Here is a 16,972-nt window from a genome sequence, read left to right as displayed (position 1 = left end):
TTCAAATCCACAAAATAAAAATGACATCAGAAATCAGATTTCTTTATTGCATTTTTTAATTTCATCAAATCAACGAAACATAACTCATTAATATAGTAATGAAGTTAAACATGAGGCAGCATCGTACAATAGAGTCGTCACGTGGTGCGTCGTTCTTTACAGGATGCGCAGCGGGGAAAATAAATATTTTATCATTAAGGCTCATTATGTATTTGTAGCCAACTTAGTCATTTTGATAGTTGGCTAATATAGCTAATATATTTACATAAAGCATGTGTTGCCTTCATGATAAGGCTTATATAAGGCTTTTCATTTTTTGCGGCTCCAGACATATTTGTTTTTGTTTTTTTGGTCCAATATGACTCTTTCAACATTTTGGGTTGCCGACCCCTGAGCTAAACAGTTAATAGAGGCAGCTGAAGTTAAGGCGTGCCATTAGCCTGCTTAAACTGTGGTTGTGCTACATTCTGCCTTCTTCCCGGTGGATATCTGATGGCCGTCAATCAAAAGGACACGCCCCCAATTATGTCAAATTTCAAGATTAAAAAACATCTAAACAGATAAGTTAGAAAAAATGTCGACCCCTCTCCCACCCTTAAACGTGTTTATTTCTGTTGAAAACATGTTTATTTCTGCTGTAAACATGTTTATTTCTGCTGTAAACATGTTTATTCCTGCTGTAAACATGTTTATTTCTGCTGTAAACATGTTTATTCCTGCTGTAAACATGTTTATTTCTACTGTAAACATGTTTATTTCTGCTGTAATCATGTTTATTTCTGCTGTAAACATGTTTATTTCTACTGTAAACATGTTTATTTCTGCTGTAAACATGTTTATTTCTGCTGTAAACATGTTTATTTCTGCTGTAAACATGTTTATTTCTGCTGTAAACATGTTTATTCCTGCTGTAAACATGTTTATTTCTGCTGTAAACATGTTTATTCCTGCTGTAAACATGTTTATTTCTACTGTAAACATGTTTATTTCTGCTGTAATCATGTTTATTTCTGCTGTAAACATGTTTATTCCTGCTGTAAACATGTTTATTTCTGCTGTAAACATGTTTATTTCTGCTGTAAACATGTTTATTTCTGCTGTAATCATGTTTATTTCTGCTGTAAACATGTTTATTCCTGCTGTAATCATGTTTATTTCTGCTGTAAACATGTTTATTTCTGCTGTAAACATGTTTATTTCTGCTGTAAACATGTTTATTTCTACTGTAAACATGTTTATTCCTGCTGTAATCATGTTTATTTCTGCTGTAAACATGTTTGTTCCTGCTGTAAACATGTTTATTTCTGCTGTAAACATATTTATTTCTACTGTAAACATGTTTATTTCTGCTGTAATCATGTTTATTTCTGCTGTAAACATGTTTGTTCCTGCTGTAAACATGTTTATTTCTGCTGTAATCATGTTTATTTCTGCTGTAAATGTGTTTATTTCTACTGTAAACATGTTTATTCCTGCTGTAAACATGTTTATTTCTGCTGTAAACATGTTTATTTCTGCTGTAATCATGTTTATTTCTGCTGTGAACATGTTTATTTCTACTGTAAACATGTTTATTTCTGCTGTAATCATGTTTATTTCTGCTGTGAACATGTTTATTTCTGCTGTAAACATGTTTATTTCTGCTGTAAACGTGTTTATTCCTGCTGTAAACGTGTTGATTCCTGCTGTAAACATGTTTATTTCTGCTGTAATCATGTTTATTTCTGCTGTAAACATGTTTATTCCTGCTGTAATCATGTTTATTTCTGCTGTAAACATGTTTATTTCTGCTGTAAACATGTTTATTTCTGCTGTAAACATGTTTATTTCTGCTGTAAACATGTTTATTTCTACTGTAAACATGTTTATTCCTGCTGTAATCATGTTTATTTCTGCTGTAAACATGTTTGTTCCTGCTGTAAACATGTTTATTTCTGCTGTAAACATATTTATTTCTACTGTAAACATGTTTATTTCTGCTGTAATCATGTTTATTTCTGCTGTAAACATGTTTGTTCCTGCTGTAAACATGTTTATTTCTGCTGTAATCATGTTTATTTCTGCTGTAAATGTGTTTATTTCTACTGTAAACATGTTTATTCCTGCTGTAAACATGTTTATTTCTGCTGTAAACATGTTTATTTCTGCTGTAATCATGTTTATTTCTGCTGTGAACATGTTTATTTCTACTGTAAACATGTTTATTTCTGCTGTAATCATGTTTGTTTCTGCTGTGAACATGTTTATTTCTGCTGTAAACATGTTTATTTCTGCTGTAAACGTGTTTATTCCTGCTGTAAACGTGTTGATTCCTGCTGTAAACATGTTTATTTCTGCTGTAATCATGTTTATTTCTGCTGTAAACATGTTTATTTCTGCTGTAAACATGTTTATTCCTGCTGTAAACATGTTTATTTCTACTGTAAACATGTTTATTTCTGCTGTAATCATGTTTATTTCTGCTGTAAACATGTTTATTCCTGCTGTAAACATGTTTATTTCTGCTGTAAACATGTTTATTTCTACTGTAAACATGTTTATTTCTGCTGTGAACATGTTTATTTCTGCTGTAAACATGTTTATTTCTACTGTAAACATGTTTATTCCTGCTGTAATCATGTTTATTTCTGCTGTAATCATGTTTATTTCTGCTGTAAACGTGTTGATTCCTGCTGTAAACATGTTTATTTCTGCTGTAATCATGTTTATTTCTGCTGTAAACATGTTTATTTCTGCTGTAAACATGTTTATTCCTGCTGTAAACATGTTTATTTCTACTGTAAACATGTTTATTTCTGCTGTAATCATGTTTATTTCTGCTGTAAACATGTTTATTTCTGCTGTAAACATGTTTATTTCTGCTGTAAACATGTTTATTTCTACTGTAAACATGTTTATTTCTGCTGTGAACATGTTTATTTCTGCTGTAAACATGTTTATTTCTACTGTAAACATGTTTATTCCTGCTGTAATCATGTTTATTTCTGCTGTAAACATGTTTATTTCTGCTGTAAACGTGTTTATTCCTGCTGTAAACGTGTTGATTCCTGCTGTAAACATGTTTATTTCTGCTGTAATCATGTTTATTTCTGCTGTAAACATGTTTATTTCTGCTGTAAACATGTTTATTCCTGCTGTAAACATGTTTATTTCTGCTGTAAACATGTTTATTCCTGCTGTAAACATGTTTATTTCTGCTGTAAACATGTTTATTTCTGCTGTAAACATGTTTATTCCTGCTGTAGACATGTTTATTTCTACTGTAAACATGTTTATTTCTGCTGTAATCATGTTTATTTCTGCTGTAAACATGTTTATTCCTGCTGTAAACATGTTTATTTCTGCTGTAAACATGTTTATTTCTTCTGTAAACATGTTTATTTCTGCTGTAAACGTGTTTATTCCTGCTGTAAACGTGTTGATTCCTGCTGTAAACATGTTTATTTCTGCTGTAAACGTGTTGATTCCTGCTGTAAACATGTTTATTCCTGCTGTAAACGTGTTGATTCCTGCTGTAAACATGTTTATTTCTGCTGTAAACATGTTTATTTCTGCTGTAAACATGTTTATTCCTGCTGTAAACATGTTTATTTCTGCTGTAAACATGTTTATTCCTGCTGTAAACATGTTTATTTCTACTGTAAACATGTTCATTTCTGCTGTAATCATGTTTATTTCTGCTGTAAACATGTTTATTCCTGCTGTAAACATGTTTATTTCTGCTGTAAACATATTTATTTCTACTGTAAACATGTTTATTCCTGCTGTAATCATGTTTATTTCTGCTGTAAACATGTTTATTCCTGCTGTAATCATGTTTATTTCTGCTGTAAACGTGTTTATTTCTGCTGTAAACATGTTTATTTCTGCTGTAAACATGTTTATTTCTGCTGTAAACATGTTTATTTCTACTGTAAACATGTTTATTCCTGCTGTAATCATGTTTATTTCTGCTGTAAACATGTTTATTTCTGCTGTAAACATGTTTATTTCTGCTGTAAACATATTTATTTCTACTGTAAACATGTTTATTTCTGCTGTAATCATGTTTATTTCTGCTGTAAACATGTTTGTTCCTGCTGTAAACATGTTTATTTCTGCTGTAAACATGTTTATTTCTGCTTTAAACATGTTTATTTCTACTGTAAACATGTTTATTTCTGCTGTAATCATGTTTATTTCTGCTGTTAATGTGTTTATTTCTACTGTAAACATGTTTATTCCTGCTGTAAACATGTTTATTTCTGCTGTAAACATGTTTATTTCTGCTGTAATCATGTTTATTTCTGCTGTGAACATGTTTATTTCTACTGTAAACATGTTTATTTCTGCTGTAATCATGTTTATTTCTGCTGTAAACATGTTTATTTCTGCTGTAAACATGTTTATTTCTACTGTAAACATGTTTATTTCTGCTGTAAACATGTTTATTTCTGCTGTAAACATGTTTATTTCTACTGTAAACATGTTTATTTCTGCTGTAAACATGTTTATTCCTGCTGTAATCATGTTTATTTCTGCTGTAAACATGTTTATTTCTGCTGTAAACGTGTTTATTTCTGCTGTAAACATGTTTATTTCTACTGTAAACATGTTTATTTCTGCTGTGAACATGTTTATTTCTACTGTAAACATGTTTATTTCTGCTTTAAACATGTTTATTTCTGCTGTGAACATGTTTATTTCTACTGTAAACATGTTTATTTCTGCTGTAATCATGTTTATTTCTGCTGTAAACATGTTTATTCCTGCTGTAAACATGTTTATTTCTGCTGTAAACATGTTTATTTCTGCTGTAAACATGTTTATTTCTACTGTAAACATGTTTATTTCTGCTGTGAACATGTTTATTTCTGCTGTAAACATGTTTATTTCTACTGTAAACATGTTTATTCCTGCTGTAATCATGTTTATTTCTGCTGTAAACATGTTTATTTCTGCTGTAAACATGTTTATTTCTGCTGTAAACGTGTTTATTCCTGCTGTAAACGTGTTGATTCCTGCTGTAAACATGTTTATTTCTGCTGTAATCGTGTTTATTTCTGCTGTAAACATGTTTATTTCTGCTGTAAACATGTTTATTCCTGCTGTAAACATGTTTATTTCTGCTGTAAACATGTTTATTCCTGCTGTAAACATGTTTATTTCTGCTGTAAACATGTTTAATTCTGCTGTAAACATGTTTATTCCTGCTGTAGACATGTTTATTTCTGCTGTAAACATGTTTATTTCTGCTGTAATCATGTTTATTTCTGCTGTAAACATGTTTATTCCTGCTGTAAACATGTTTATTTCTGCTGTAAACATGTTTATTTCTGCTGTAAACATGTTTATTTCTGCTGTAAACGTGTTTATTCCTGCTGTAAACGTGTTGATTCCTGCTGTAAGCATGTTTATTTCTGCTGTAAACGTGTTGATTCCTGCTGTAAACATGTTTATTCCTGCTGTAAACGTGTTGATTCCTGCTGTAAACATGTTTATTTCTGCTGTAATCATGTTTATTTCTGCTGTAAACATGTTTATTCCTGCTGTAAACATGTTTATTTCTGCTGTAAACATGTTTATTCCTGCTGTAAACATGTTTATTTCTACTGTAAACATGTTCATTTCTGCTGTAATCATGTTTATTTCTGCTGTAAACATGTTTATTCCTGCTGTAAACATGTTTATTTCTGCTGTAAACATATTTATTTCTACTGTAAACATGTTTATTCCTGCTGTAATCATGTTTATTTCTGCTGTAAACATGTTTATTCCTGCTGTAATCATGTTTATTTCTGCTGTAAACGTGTTTATTTCTGCTGTAAACATGTTTATTTCTGCTGTAAACATGTTTATTTCTGCTGTAAACATGTTTATTTCTACTGTAAACATGTTTATTCCTGCTGTAATCATGTTTATTTCTGCTGTAAACATGTTTATTTCTGCTGTAAACATGTTTATTTCTGCTGTAAACATATTTATTTCAACTGTAAACATGTTTATTTCTGCTGTAATCATGTTTATTTCTGCTGTAAACATGTTTGTTCCTGCTGTAATCATGTTTATTTCTGCTGTAAACATGTTTATTTCTGCTTTAAACATGTTTATTTCTACTGTAAACATGTTTATTCCTGCTGTAAACATGTTTATTTCTGCTGTAAACATGTTTATTTCTGCTGTAATCATGTTTATTTCTGCTGTAAACATGTTTATTTCTGCTGTAAACATGTTTATTTCTGCTGTTAATGTGTTTATTTCTACTGTAAACATGTTTATTCCTGCTGTAAACATGTTTATTTCTGCTGTAAACATGTTTATTTCTGCTGTAATCATGTTTATTTCTGCTGTAAACATGTTTATTTCTGCTGTAAACATGTTTATTTCTGCTGTTAATGTGTTTATTTCTACTGTAAACATGTTTATTCCTGCTGTAAACATGTTTATTTCTGCTGTAAACATGTTTATTTCTGCTGTAATCATGTTTATTTCTGCTGTAAACATGTTTATTTCTGCTGTAAACATGTTTATTTCTACTGTAAACATGTTTATTTCTGCTGTAAACGTGTTTATTCCTGCTGTAAACGTGTTTATTTCTGCTGTAATCATGTTTATTTCTGCTGTAAACATGTTTATTTCTGCTGTAAACATGTTTATTTCTACTGTAAACATGTTTATTTCTGCTGTAAACGTGTTTATTCCTGCTGTAAACGTGTTTATTTCTGCTGTAATCATGTTTATTTCTGCTGTAAACATGTTTATTTCTGCTGTAAACATGTTTATTTCTGCTGTAAACATGTTTATTCCTGCTGTAAACATGTTTATTTCTGCTGTAAACATGTTTATTCCTGCTGTAAACATGTTTATTTCTGCTGTAAACATGTTTATTTCTGCTGTAAACATGTTTATTCCTGCTGTAGACATGTTTATTTCTGCTGTAAACATGTTTATTTCTGCTGTAATCATGTTTATTTCTGCTGTAAACATGTTTATTCCTGCTGTAAACATGTTTATTTCTGCTGTAAACATGTTTATTTCTGCTGTAAACATGTTTATTTCTGCTGTAAACGTGTTTATTCCTGCTGTAAACGTGTTGATTCCTGCTGTAAACATGTTTATTTCTGCTGTAAACGTGTTGATTCCTGCTGTAAACATGTTTATTCCTGCTGTAAACGTGTTGATTCCTGCTGTAAACATGTTTATTTCTGCTGTAATCATGTTTATTTCTGCTGTAAACATGTTTATTCCTGCTGTAAACATGTTTATTTCTGCTGTAAACATGTTTATTCCTGCTGTAAACATGTTTATTTCTACTGTAAACATGTTCATTTCTGCTGTAATCATGTTTATTTCTGCTGTAAACATGTTTATTCCTGCTGTAAACATGTTTATTTCTGCTGTAAACATATTTATTTCTACTGTAAACATGTTTATTCCTGCTGTAATCATGTTTATTTCTGCTGTAAACATGTTTATTCCTGCTGTAATCATGTTTATTTCTGCTGTAAACGTGTTTATTTCTGCTGTAAACATGTTTATTTCTACTGTAAACATGTTTATTTCTGCTGTAAACATGTTTATTTCTACAGTAAACATGTTTATTCCTGCTGTAATCATGTTTATTTCTGCTGTAAACATGTTTATTTCTGCTGTAAACATGTTTATTTCTGCTGTAAACATATTTATTTCTACTGTAAACATGTTTATTTCTGCTGTAATCATGTTTATTTCTGCTGTAAACATGTTTATTTCTGCTTTAAACATGTTTATTTCTACTGTAAACATGTTTATTTCTGCTGTAATCATGTTTATTTCTGCTGTTAATGTGTTTATTTCTACTGTAAACATGTTTATTCCTGCTGTAAACATGTTTATTTCTGCTGTAAACATGTTTATTTCTGCTGTAATCATGTTTATTCCTGCTGTAAACATGTTTATTTCTGCTGTAAACATGTTTATTTCTACTGTAAACATGTTTATTTCTGCTGTAAACATGTTTATTTCTGCTGTAAACATGTTTATTTCTACTGTAAACATGTTTATTTCTGCTGTAAACATGTTTATTTCTGCTGTAAACATGTTTATTTCTACTGTAAACATGTTTATTCCTGCTGTAAACATGTTTATTTCTGCTGTAAACATGTTTATTTCTGCTGTAAACATGTTTATTTCTGCTGTAAACGTGTTTATTCCTGCTGTAAACGTGTTGATTCCTGCTGTAAACATGTTTATTTCTGCTGTAAACGTGTTGATTCCTGCTGTAAACATGTTTATTCCTGCTGTAAACGTGTTGATTCCTGCTGTAAACATGTTTATTTCTGCTGTAATCATGTTTATTTCTGCTGTAAACATGTTTATTCCTGCTGTAAACATGTTTATTTCTGCTGTAAACATGTTTATTCCTGCTGTAAACATGTTTATTTCTACTGTAAACATGTTCATTTCTGCTGTAATCATGTTTATTTCTGCTGTAAACATGTTTATTCCTGCTGTAAACATGTTTATTTCTGCTGTAAACATATTTATTTCTACTGTAAACATGTTTATTCCTGCTGTAATCATGTTTATTTCTGCTGTAAACATGTTTATTCCTGCTGTAATCATGTTTATTTCTGCTGTAAACGTGTTTATTTCTGCTGTAAACATGTTTATTTCTGCTGTAAACATGTTTATTTCTGCTGTAAACATGTTTATTTCTACTGTAAACATGTTTATTCCTGCTGTAATCATGTTTATTTCTGCTGTAAACATGTTTATTTCTGCTGTAAACATGTTTATTTCTGCTGTAAACATATTTATTTCAACTGTAAACATGTTTATTTCTGCTGTAATCATGTTTATTTCTGCTGTAAACATGTTTGTTCCTGCTGTAATCATGTTTATTTCTGCTGTAAACATGTTTATTTCTGCTTTAAACATGTTTATTTCTACTGTAAACATGTTTATTTCTGCTGTAATCATGTTTATTTCTGCTGTTAATGTGTTTATTTCTACTGTAAACATGTTTATTCCTGCTGTAAACATGTTTATTTCTGCTGTAAACATGTTTATTTCTGCTGTAATCATGTTTATTTCTGCTGTAAACATGTTTATTTCTGCTGTAAACATGTTTATTTCTGCTGTTAATGTGTTTATTTCTACTGTAAACATGTTTATTCCTGCTGTAAACATGTTTATTTCTGCTGTAAACATGTTTATTTCTGCTGTAATCATGTTTATTTCTGCTGTAAACATGTTTATTTCTGCTGTAAACATGTTTATTTCTGCTGTTAATGTGTTTATTTCTACTGTAAACATGTTTATTCCTGCTGTAAACATGTTTATTTCTGCTGTAAACATGTTTATTTCTGCTGTAATCATGTTTATTTCTGCTGTAAACATGTTTATTTCTGCTGTAAACATGTTTATTTCTACTGTAAACATGTTTATTTCTGCTGTAAACGTGTTTATTCCTGCTGTAAACGTGTTTATTTCTGCTGTAATCATGTTTATTTCTGCTGTAAACATGTTTATTTCTGCTGTAAACATGTTTATTTCTACTGTAAACATGTTTATTTCTGCTGTAAACGTGTTTATTCCTGCTGTAAACGTGTTTATTTCTGCTGTAATCATGTTTATTTCTGCTGTAAACATGTTTATTTCTGCTGTAAACATGTTTATTTCTGCTGTAAACATGTTTATTCCTGCTGTAAACATGTTTATTTCTGCTGTAAACATGTTTATTCCTGCTGTAAACATGTTTATTTCTGCTGTAAACATGTTTATTTCTGCTGTAAACATGTTTATTCCTGCTGTAGACATGTTTATTTCTGCTGTAAACATGTTTATTTCTGCTGTAATCATGTTTATTTCTGCTGTAAACATGTTTATTCCTGCTGTAAACATGTTTATTTCTGCTGTAAACATGTTTATTTCTGCTGTAAACATGTTTATTTCTGCTGTAAACGTGTTTATTCCTGCTGTAAACGTGTTGATTCCTGCTGTAAACATGTTTATTTCTGCTGTAAACGTGTTGATTCCTGCTGTAAACATGTTTATTCCTGCTGTAAACGTGTTGATTCCTGCTGTAAACATGTTTATTTCTGCTGTAATCATGTTTATTTCTGCTGTAAACATGTTTATTCCTGCTGTAAACATGTTTATTTCTGCTGTAAACATGTTTATTCCTGCTGTAAACATGTTTATTTCTACTGTAAACATGTTCATTTCTGCTGTAATCATGTTTATTTCTGCTGTAAACATGTTTATTCCTGCTGTAAACATGTTTATTTCTGCTGTAAACATATTTATTTCTACTGTAAACATGTTTATTCCTGCTGTAATCATGTTTATTTCTGCTGTAAACATGTTTATTCCTGCTGTAATCATGTTTATTTCTGCTGTAAACGTGTTTATTTCTGCTGTAAACATGTTTATTTCTACTGTAAACATGTTTATTTCTGCTGTAAACATGTTTATTTCTACAGTAAACATGTTTATTCCTGCTGTAATCATGTTTATTTCTGCTGTAAACATGTTTATTTCTGCTGTAAACATGTTTATTTCTGCTGTAAACATATTTATTTCTACTGTAAACATGTTTATTTCTGCTGTAATCATGTTTATTTCTGCTGTAAACATGTTTGTTCCTGCTGTAAACATGTTTATTTCTGCTGTAAACATGTTTATTTCTGCTTTAAACATGTTTATTTCTACTGTAAACATGTTTATTTCTGCTGTAATCATGTTTATTTCTGCTGTTAATGTGTTTATTTCTACTGTAAACATGTTTATTCCTGCTGTAAACATGTTTATTTCTGCTGTAAACATGTTTATTTCTGCTGTAATCATGTTTATTCCTGCTGTAAACATGTTTATTTCTGCTGTAAACATGTTTATTTCTACTGTAAACATGTTTATTTCTGCTGTAAACATGTTTATTTCTGCTGTAAACATGTTTATTTCTACTGTAAACATGTTTATTTCTGCTGTAAACATGTTTATTTCTGCTGTAAACATGTTTATTTCTACTGTAAACATGTTTATTTCTGCTGTAAACATGTTTATTCCTGCTGTAATCATGTTTATTTCTGCTGTAAACATGTTTATTTCTGCTGTAAACGTGTTTATTTCTGCTGTAAACATGTTTATTTCTACTGTAAACATGTTTATTTCTGCTGTGAACATGTTTATTTCTACTGTAAACATGTTTATTTCTGCTTTAAACATGTTTATTTCTGCTGTGAACATGTTTATTTCTACTGTAATCATGTTTATTTCTGCTGTAAACATGTTTATTTCTGCTGTAAACGTGTTTATTTCTGCTGTAAACATGTTTATTTCTGCTGTAAACATGTTTATTTCTGCTGTAAACATGTTTATTCCTGCTGTAATCATGTTTATTTCTGCTGTAAACATGTTTGTTCCTGCTGTAAACATGTTTATTTCTGCTGTAAACATGTTTATTTCTGCTTTAAACATGTTTATTTCTACTGTAAACATGTTTATTTCTGCTGTAATCATGTTTATTTCTGCTGTTAATGTGTTTATTTCTACTGTAAACATGTTTATTCCTGCTGTAAACATGTTTATTTCTGCTGTAAACATGTTTATTTCTGCTGTAATCATGTTTATTTCTGCTGTGAACATGTTTATTTCTACTGTAAACATGTTTATTTCTGCTGTAATCATGTTTATTTCTGCTGTAAACATGTTTATTTCTGCTGTAAACATGTTTATTTCTACTGTAAACATGTTTATTTCTGCTGTAAACATGTTTATTTCTGCTGTAAACATGTTTATTTCTACTGTAAACATGTTTATTTCTGCTGTAAACATGTTTATTTCTGCTGTAAACATGTTTATTTCTACTGTAAACATGTTTATTTCTGCTGTAAACATGTTTATTCCTGCTGTAAACATGTTTATTTCTGCTGTAAACGTGTTTATTTCTGCTGTAAACATGTTTATTTCTACTGTAAACATGTTTATTTCTGCTGTGAACATGTTTATTTCTACTGTAAACATGTTTATTTCTGCTTTAAACATGTTTATTTCTGCTGTGAACATGTTTATTTCTACTGTAAACATGTTTATTTCTGCTGTGAACATGTTTATTTCTGCTGTAAACATGTTTATTTCTGCTGTAAACATGTTTATTTCTGCTGTAAACATGTTTATTTCTGCTGTAAACGTGTTTATTCCTGCTGTAAACGTGTTGATTCCTGCTGTAAACATGTTTATTCCTGCTGTAAACGTGTTGATTCCTGCTGTAAACATGTTTATTTCTGCTGTAATCATGTTTATTTCTGCTGTAAACATGTTTATTCCTGCTGTAAACATGTTTATTTCTGCTGTAAACATGTTTATTCCTGCTGTAAACATGTTTATTTCTACTGTAAACATGTTTATTTCTGCTGTAAACATGTTTATTTCTGCTGTAAACATGTTTATTCCTGCTGTAAACATGTTTATTTCTGCTGTAAACATGTTTATTTCTGCTGTAATCATGTTTATTTCTGCTGTAAACATGTTTATTCCTGCTGTAATCATGTTTATTTCTGCTGTAAACGTGTTTATTTCTGCTGTAAACATGTTTATTTCTGCTGTAAACATGTTTATTTCTGCTGTAAACATGTTTATTTCTGCTGTAAACATGTTTATTTCTACTGTAAACATGTTTATTCCTGCTGTAATCATGTTTATTTCTGCTGTAAACATGTTTATTTCTGCTGTAAACATGTTTATTTCTGCTGTAAACATATTTATTTCTACTGTAAACATGTTTATTTCTGCTGTAATCATGTTTATTTCTGCTGTAAACATGTTTGTTCCTGCTGTAAACATGTTTATTTCTTCTGTAAACATGTTTATTTCTGCTTTAAACATGTTTATTTCTACTGTAAACATGTTTATTTCTGCTGTAATCATGTTTATTTCTGCTGTAAATGTGTTTATTTCTACTGTAAACATGTTTATTTCTGCTGTAAACATGTTTATTTCTGCTGTAAACATGTTTATTTCTACTGTAAACATGTTTATTTCTGCTGTGAACATGTTTATTTCTGCTGTAAACATGTTTATTTCTACTGTAAACATGTTTATTCCTGCTGTAATCATGTTTATTTCTGCTGTAAACATGTTTATTTCTGCTGTAAACGTGTTTATTCCTGCTGTAAACGTGTTGATTCCTGCTGTAAACATGTTTATTTCTGCTGTAATCATGTTTATTTCTGCTGTAAACATGTTTATTTCTGCTGTAAACATGTTTATTCCTGCTGTAAACATGTTTATTTCTGCTGTAAACATGTTTATTCCTGCTGTAAACATGTTTATTTCTGCTGTAAACATGTTTATTCCTGCTGTAGACATGTTTATTTCTGCTGTAAACATGTTTATTTCTGCTGTAATCATGTTTATTTCTGCTGTAAACATGTTTATTCCTGCTGTAAACATGTTTATTTCTGCTGTAAACATGTTTATTTCTGCTGTAAACATGTTTATTTCTGCTGCAAATGTGTTTATTCCTGCTGTAAACGTGTTGATTCCTGCTGTAAACATGTTTATTTCTGCTGTAAACGTGTTGATTCCTGCTGTAAACATGTTTATTCCTGCTGTAAACGTGTTGATTCCTGCTGTAAACATGTTTATTTCTGCTGTAATCATGTTTATTTCTGCTGTAAACATGTTTATTTCTGCTGTAAACATGTTTATTCCTGCTGTAATCATGTTTATTTCTGCTGTGAACATGTTTATTTCTGCTGTAAACATGTTTATTTCTGCTGTAAACATGTTTATTTCTGCTGTAAACATGTTTATTTCTACTGTAAACATGTTTATTTCTGCTGTGAACATGTTTATTTCTGCTGTAAACATGTTTACATCTACTGTAAACATGTTTATTCCTGCTGTAATCATGTTTATTTCTGCTGTAAACATGTTTATTCCTGCTGTAAACATGTTTATTTCTACTGTAAACATGTTTATTTCTGCTGTAATCATGTTTATTTCTGCTGTAAACATGTTTATTCCTGCTGTAAACATGTTTATTTCTGCTGTAAACATGTTTATTTCTGCTGTAATCATGTTTATTTCTGCTGTAAACATGTTTATTCCTGCTGTAATCATGTTTATTTCTGCTGTAAACGTGTTTATTTCTGCTGTAAACATGTTTATTTCTGCTGTAAACATGTTTATTTCTGCTGTAAACATGTTTATTTCTGCTGTAAACATGTTTATTTCTACTGTAAACATGTTTATTCCTGCTGTAATCATGTTCATTTCTGCTGTAAACATGTTTATTTCTGCTGTAAACATGTTTATTTCTGCTGTAAACATGTTTATTTCTGCTGTAAACATATTTATTTCTACTGTAAACATGTTTATTTCTGCTGTAATCATGTTTATTTCTGCTGTAAACATGTTTGTTCCTGCTGTAAACATGTTTATTTCTTCTGTAAACATGTTTATTTCTTCTGTAAACATGTTTATTCCTGCTGTAAACATGTTTATTTCTGCTGTAATCGTGTTTATTTCTGCTGTAAATGTGTTTATTTCTACTGTAAACATGTTTATTCCTGCTGTAAACATGTTTATTTCTGCTGTAATCATGTTTATTTCTGCTGTGAACATGTTTATTTCTACTGTAAACATGTTTATTTCTGCTGTAATCATGTTTATTTCTGCTGTAAACATGTTTATTTCTGCTGTAAACATGTTTATTTCTACTGTAAACATGTTTATTTCTGCTGTAAACATGTTTATTTCTGCTGTAAACATGTTTATTTCTGCTGTAAACATGTTTATTTCTGCTGTAAACATGTTTATTTCTACTGTAAACATGTTTATTTCTGCTGTAATCATGTTTATTTCTGCTGTAAACATGTTTATTCCTGCTGTAAACATGTTTATTTCTGCTGTAAACATGTTTATTCCTGCTGTAATCATGTTTATTTCTGCTGTGAACATGTTTATTTCTGCTGTAAACATGTTTATTTCTGCTGTAAACGTGTTTATTCCTGCTGTAAACGTGTTGATTCCTGCTGTAAACATGTTTATTTCTGCTGTAATCATGTTTATTTCTGCTGTAAACATGTTTATTTCTGCTGTAAACATGTTTATTCCTGCTGTAAACATGTTTATTTCTGCTGTAATCATGTTTATTTCTGCTGTAAATGTGTTTATTTCTACTGTAAACATGTTTATTCCTGCTGTAAACATGTTTATTTCTGCTGTAAACATGTTTATTTCTGCTGTAATCATGTTTATTTCTGCTGTGAACATGTTTATTTCTACTGTAAACATGTTTATTTCTGCTGTAATCATGTTTATTTCTGCTGTAAACATGTTTATTTCTGCTGTAAACATGTTTATTTCTGCTGTAAACATGTTTATTTCTACTGTAAACATGTTTATTTCTGCTGTAAACATGTTTATTTCTGCTGTAAACATGTTTATTTCTGCTGTAAACATGTTTATTTCTACTGTAAACATGTTTATTTCTGCTGTAATCATGTTTATTTCTGCTGTAAACATGTTTATTCCTGCTGTAAACATGTTTATTTCTGCTGTAAACATGTTTATTCCTGCTGTAATCATGTTTATTTCTGCTGTGAACATGTTTATTTCTGCTGTAAACATGTTTATTTCTGCTGTAAACGTGTTTATTCCTGCTGTAAACGTGTTGATTCCTGCTGTAAACATGTTTATTTCTGCTGTAATCATGTTTATTTCTGCTGTAAACATGTTTATTTCTGCTGTAAACATGTTTATTCCTGCTGTAAACATGTTTATTTCTACTGTAAACATGTTTATTTCTGCTGTAATCATGTTTATTTCTGCTGTAAACATGTTTATTCCTGCTGTAAACATGTTTATTTCTGCTGTAAACATGTTTATTTCTGCTGTAAACATCTTTATTTCTACTGTAAACATGTTTATTTCTGCTGTGAACATGTTTATTTCTGCTGTAAACATGTTTATTTCTACTGTAAACATGTTTATTCCTGCTGTAATTATGTTTATTTCTGCTGTAAACATGTTTATTTCTGCTGTAAACGTGTTTATTCCTGCTGTAAACGTGTTGATTCCTGCTGTAAACATGTTTATTTCTGCTGTAATCATGTTTATTTCTGCTGTAAACATGTTTATTTCTGCTGTAAACATGTTTATTCCTGCTGTAAACATGTTTATTTCTGCTGTAAACATGTTTATTCCTGCTGTAAACATGTTTATTTCTGCTGTAAACATGTTTATTTCTGCTGTAAACATGTTTATTCCTGCTGTAGACATGTTTATTTCTACTGTAAACATGTTTATTTCTGCTGTAATCATGTTTATTTCTGCTGTAAACATGTTTATTCCTGCTGTAAACATGTTTATTTCTGCTGTAAACATGTTTATTTCTGCTGTAAACATGTTTATTTCTGCTGTAAACGTGTTTATTTCTGCTGTAAACATGTTTATTTCTGCTGTAAACGTGTTTATTCCTGCTGTAAACGTGTTGATTCCTGCTGTAAACATGTTTATTTCTGCTGTAATCATGTTTATTTCTGCTGTAAACATGTTTATTTCTGCTGTAAACATATTTCTACTGTAAACATGTTTATTCCTGCTGTAATCATGTTTATTTCTGCTGTAAACGTGTTTATTTCTGCTGTAAACATATTTATTTCTACTGTAAACATGTTTATTTCTGCTGTAATAATGTTTATTTCTGCTGTAAACATGTTCATTTCTGCTGTAAACATGTTTATTCCTGTTGTAAACATGTTTATTTCTGCTGTAAACATGTTTATTTCTGCTGTAAACATGTTTATTTCTACTGTAAACATGTTTATTCCTGCTGTAATCATGTTTATTTCTGCTGTAAACATGTTTATTCCTGCTGTAATCATGTTTATTTCTGCTGTAAACGTGTTTATTTCTGCTGTAAACATGTTTATTTCTGCTGTAAACATGTTTATTTCTGCTGTAAACGTGTTTATTCCTGCTGTAAACGTGTTGATTCCTGCTG

General features: G+C 30.0%; 1 protein-coding gene across 1 annotated transcript in view; it reads right to left on the bottom strand.

Annotated features, from left to right (window-relative positions):
• The window catches only part of sh2d7 (SH2 domain containing 7), a gene marked incomplete at its 3' end in the record, with an annotated part of 185,434 nt that overhangs the window by 61,479 nt on the left and 106,983 nt on the right, over positions 1 to 16,972 (bottom strand). The gene's annotated exons all lie outside the window — the stretch shown is intronic.

The sequence above is a fragment of the Telmatherina bonti genome (assembly GCF_933228915.1).
Source record: "Telmatherina bonti genome assembly, chromosome: 1".
Classification (NCBI taxonomy): Eukaryota; Metazoa; Chordata; class Actinopteri; order Atheriniformes; family Telmatherinidae; genus Telmatherina; species Telmatherina bonti.
This window is presented reverse-complemented; position numbering and strand designations above follow the sequence as displayed.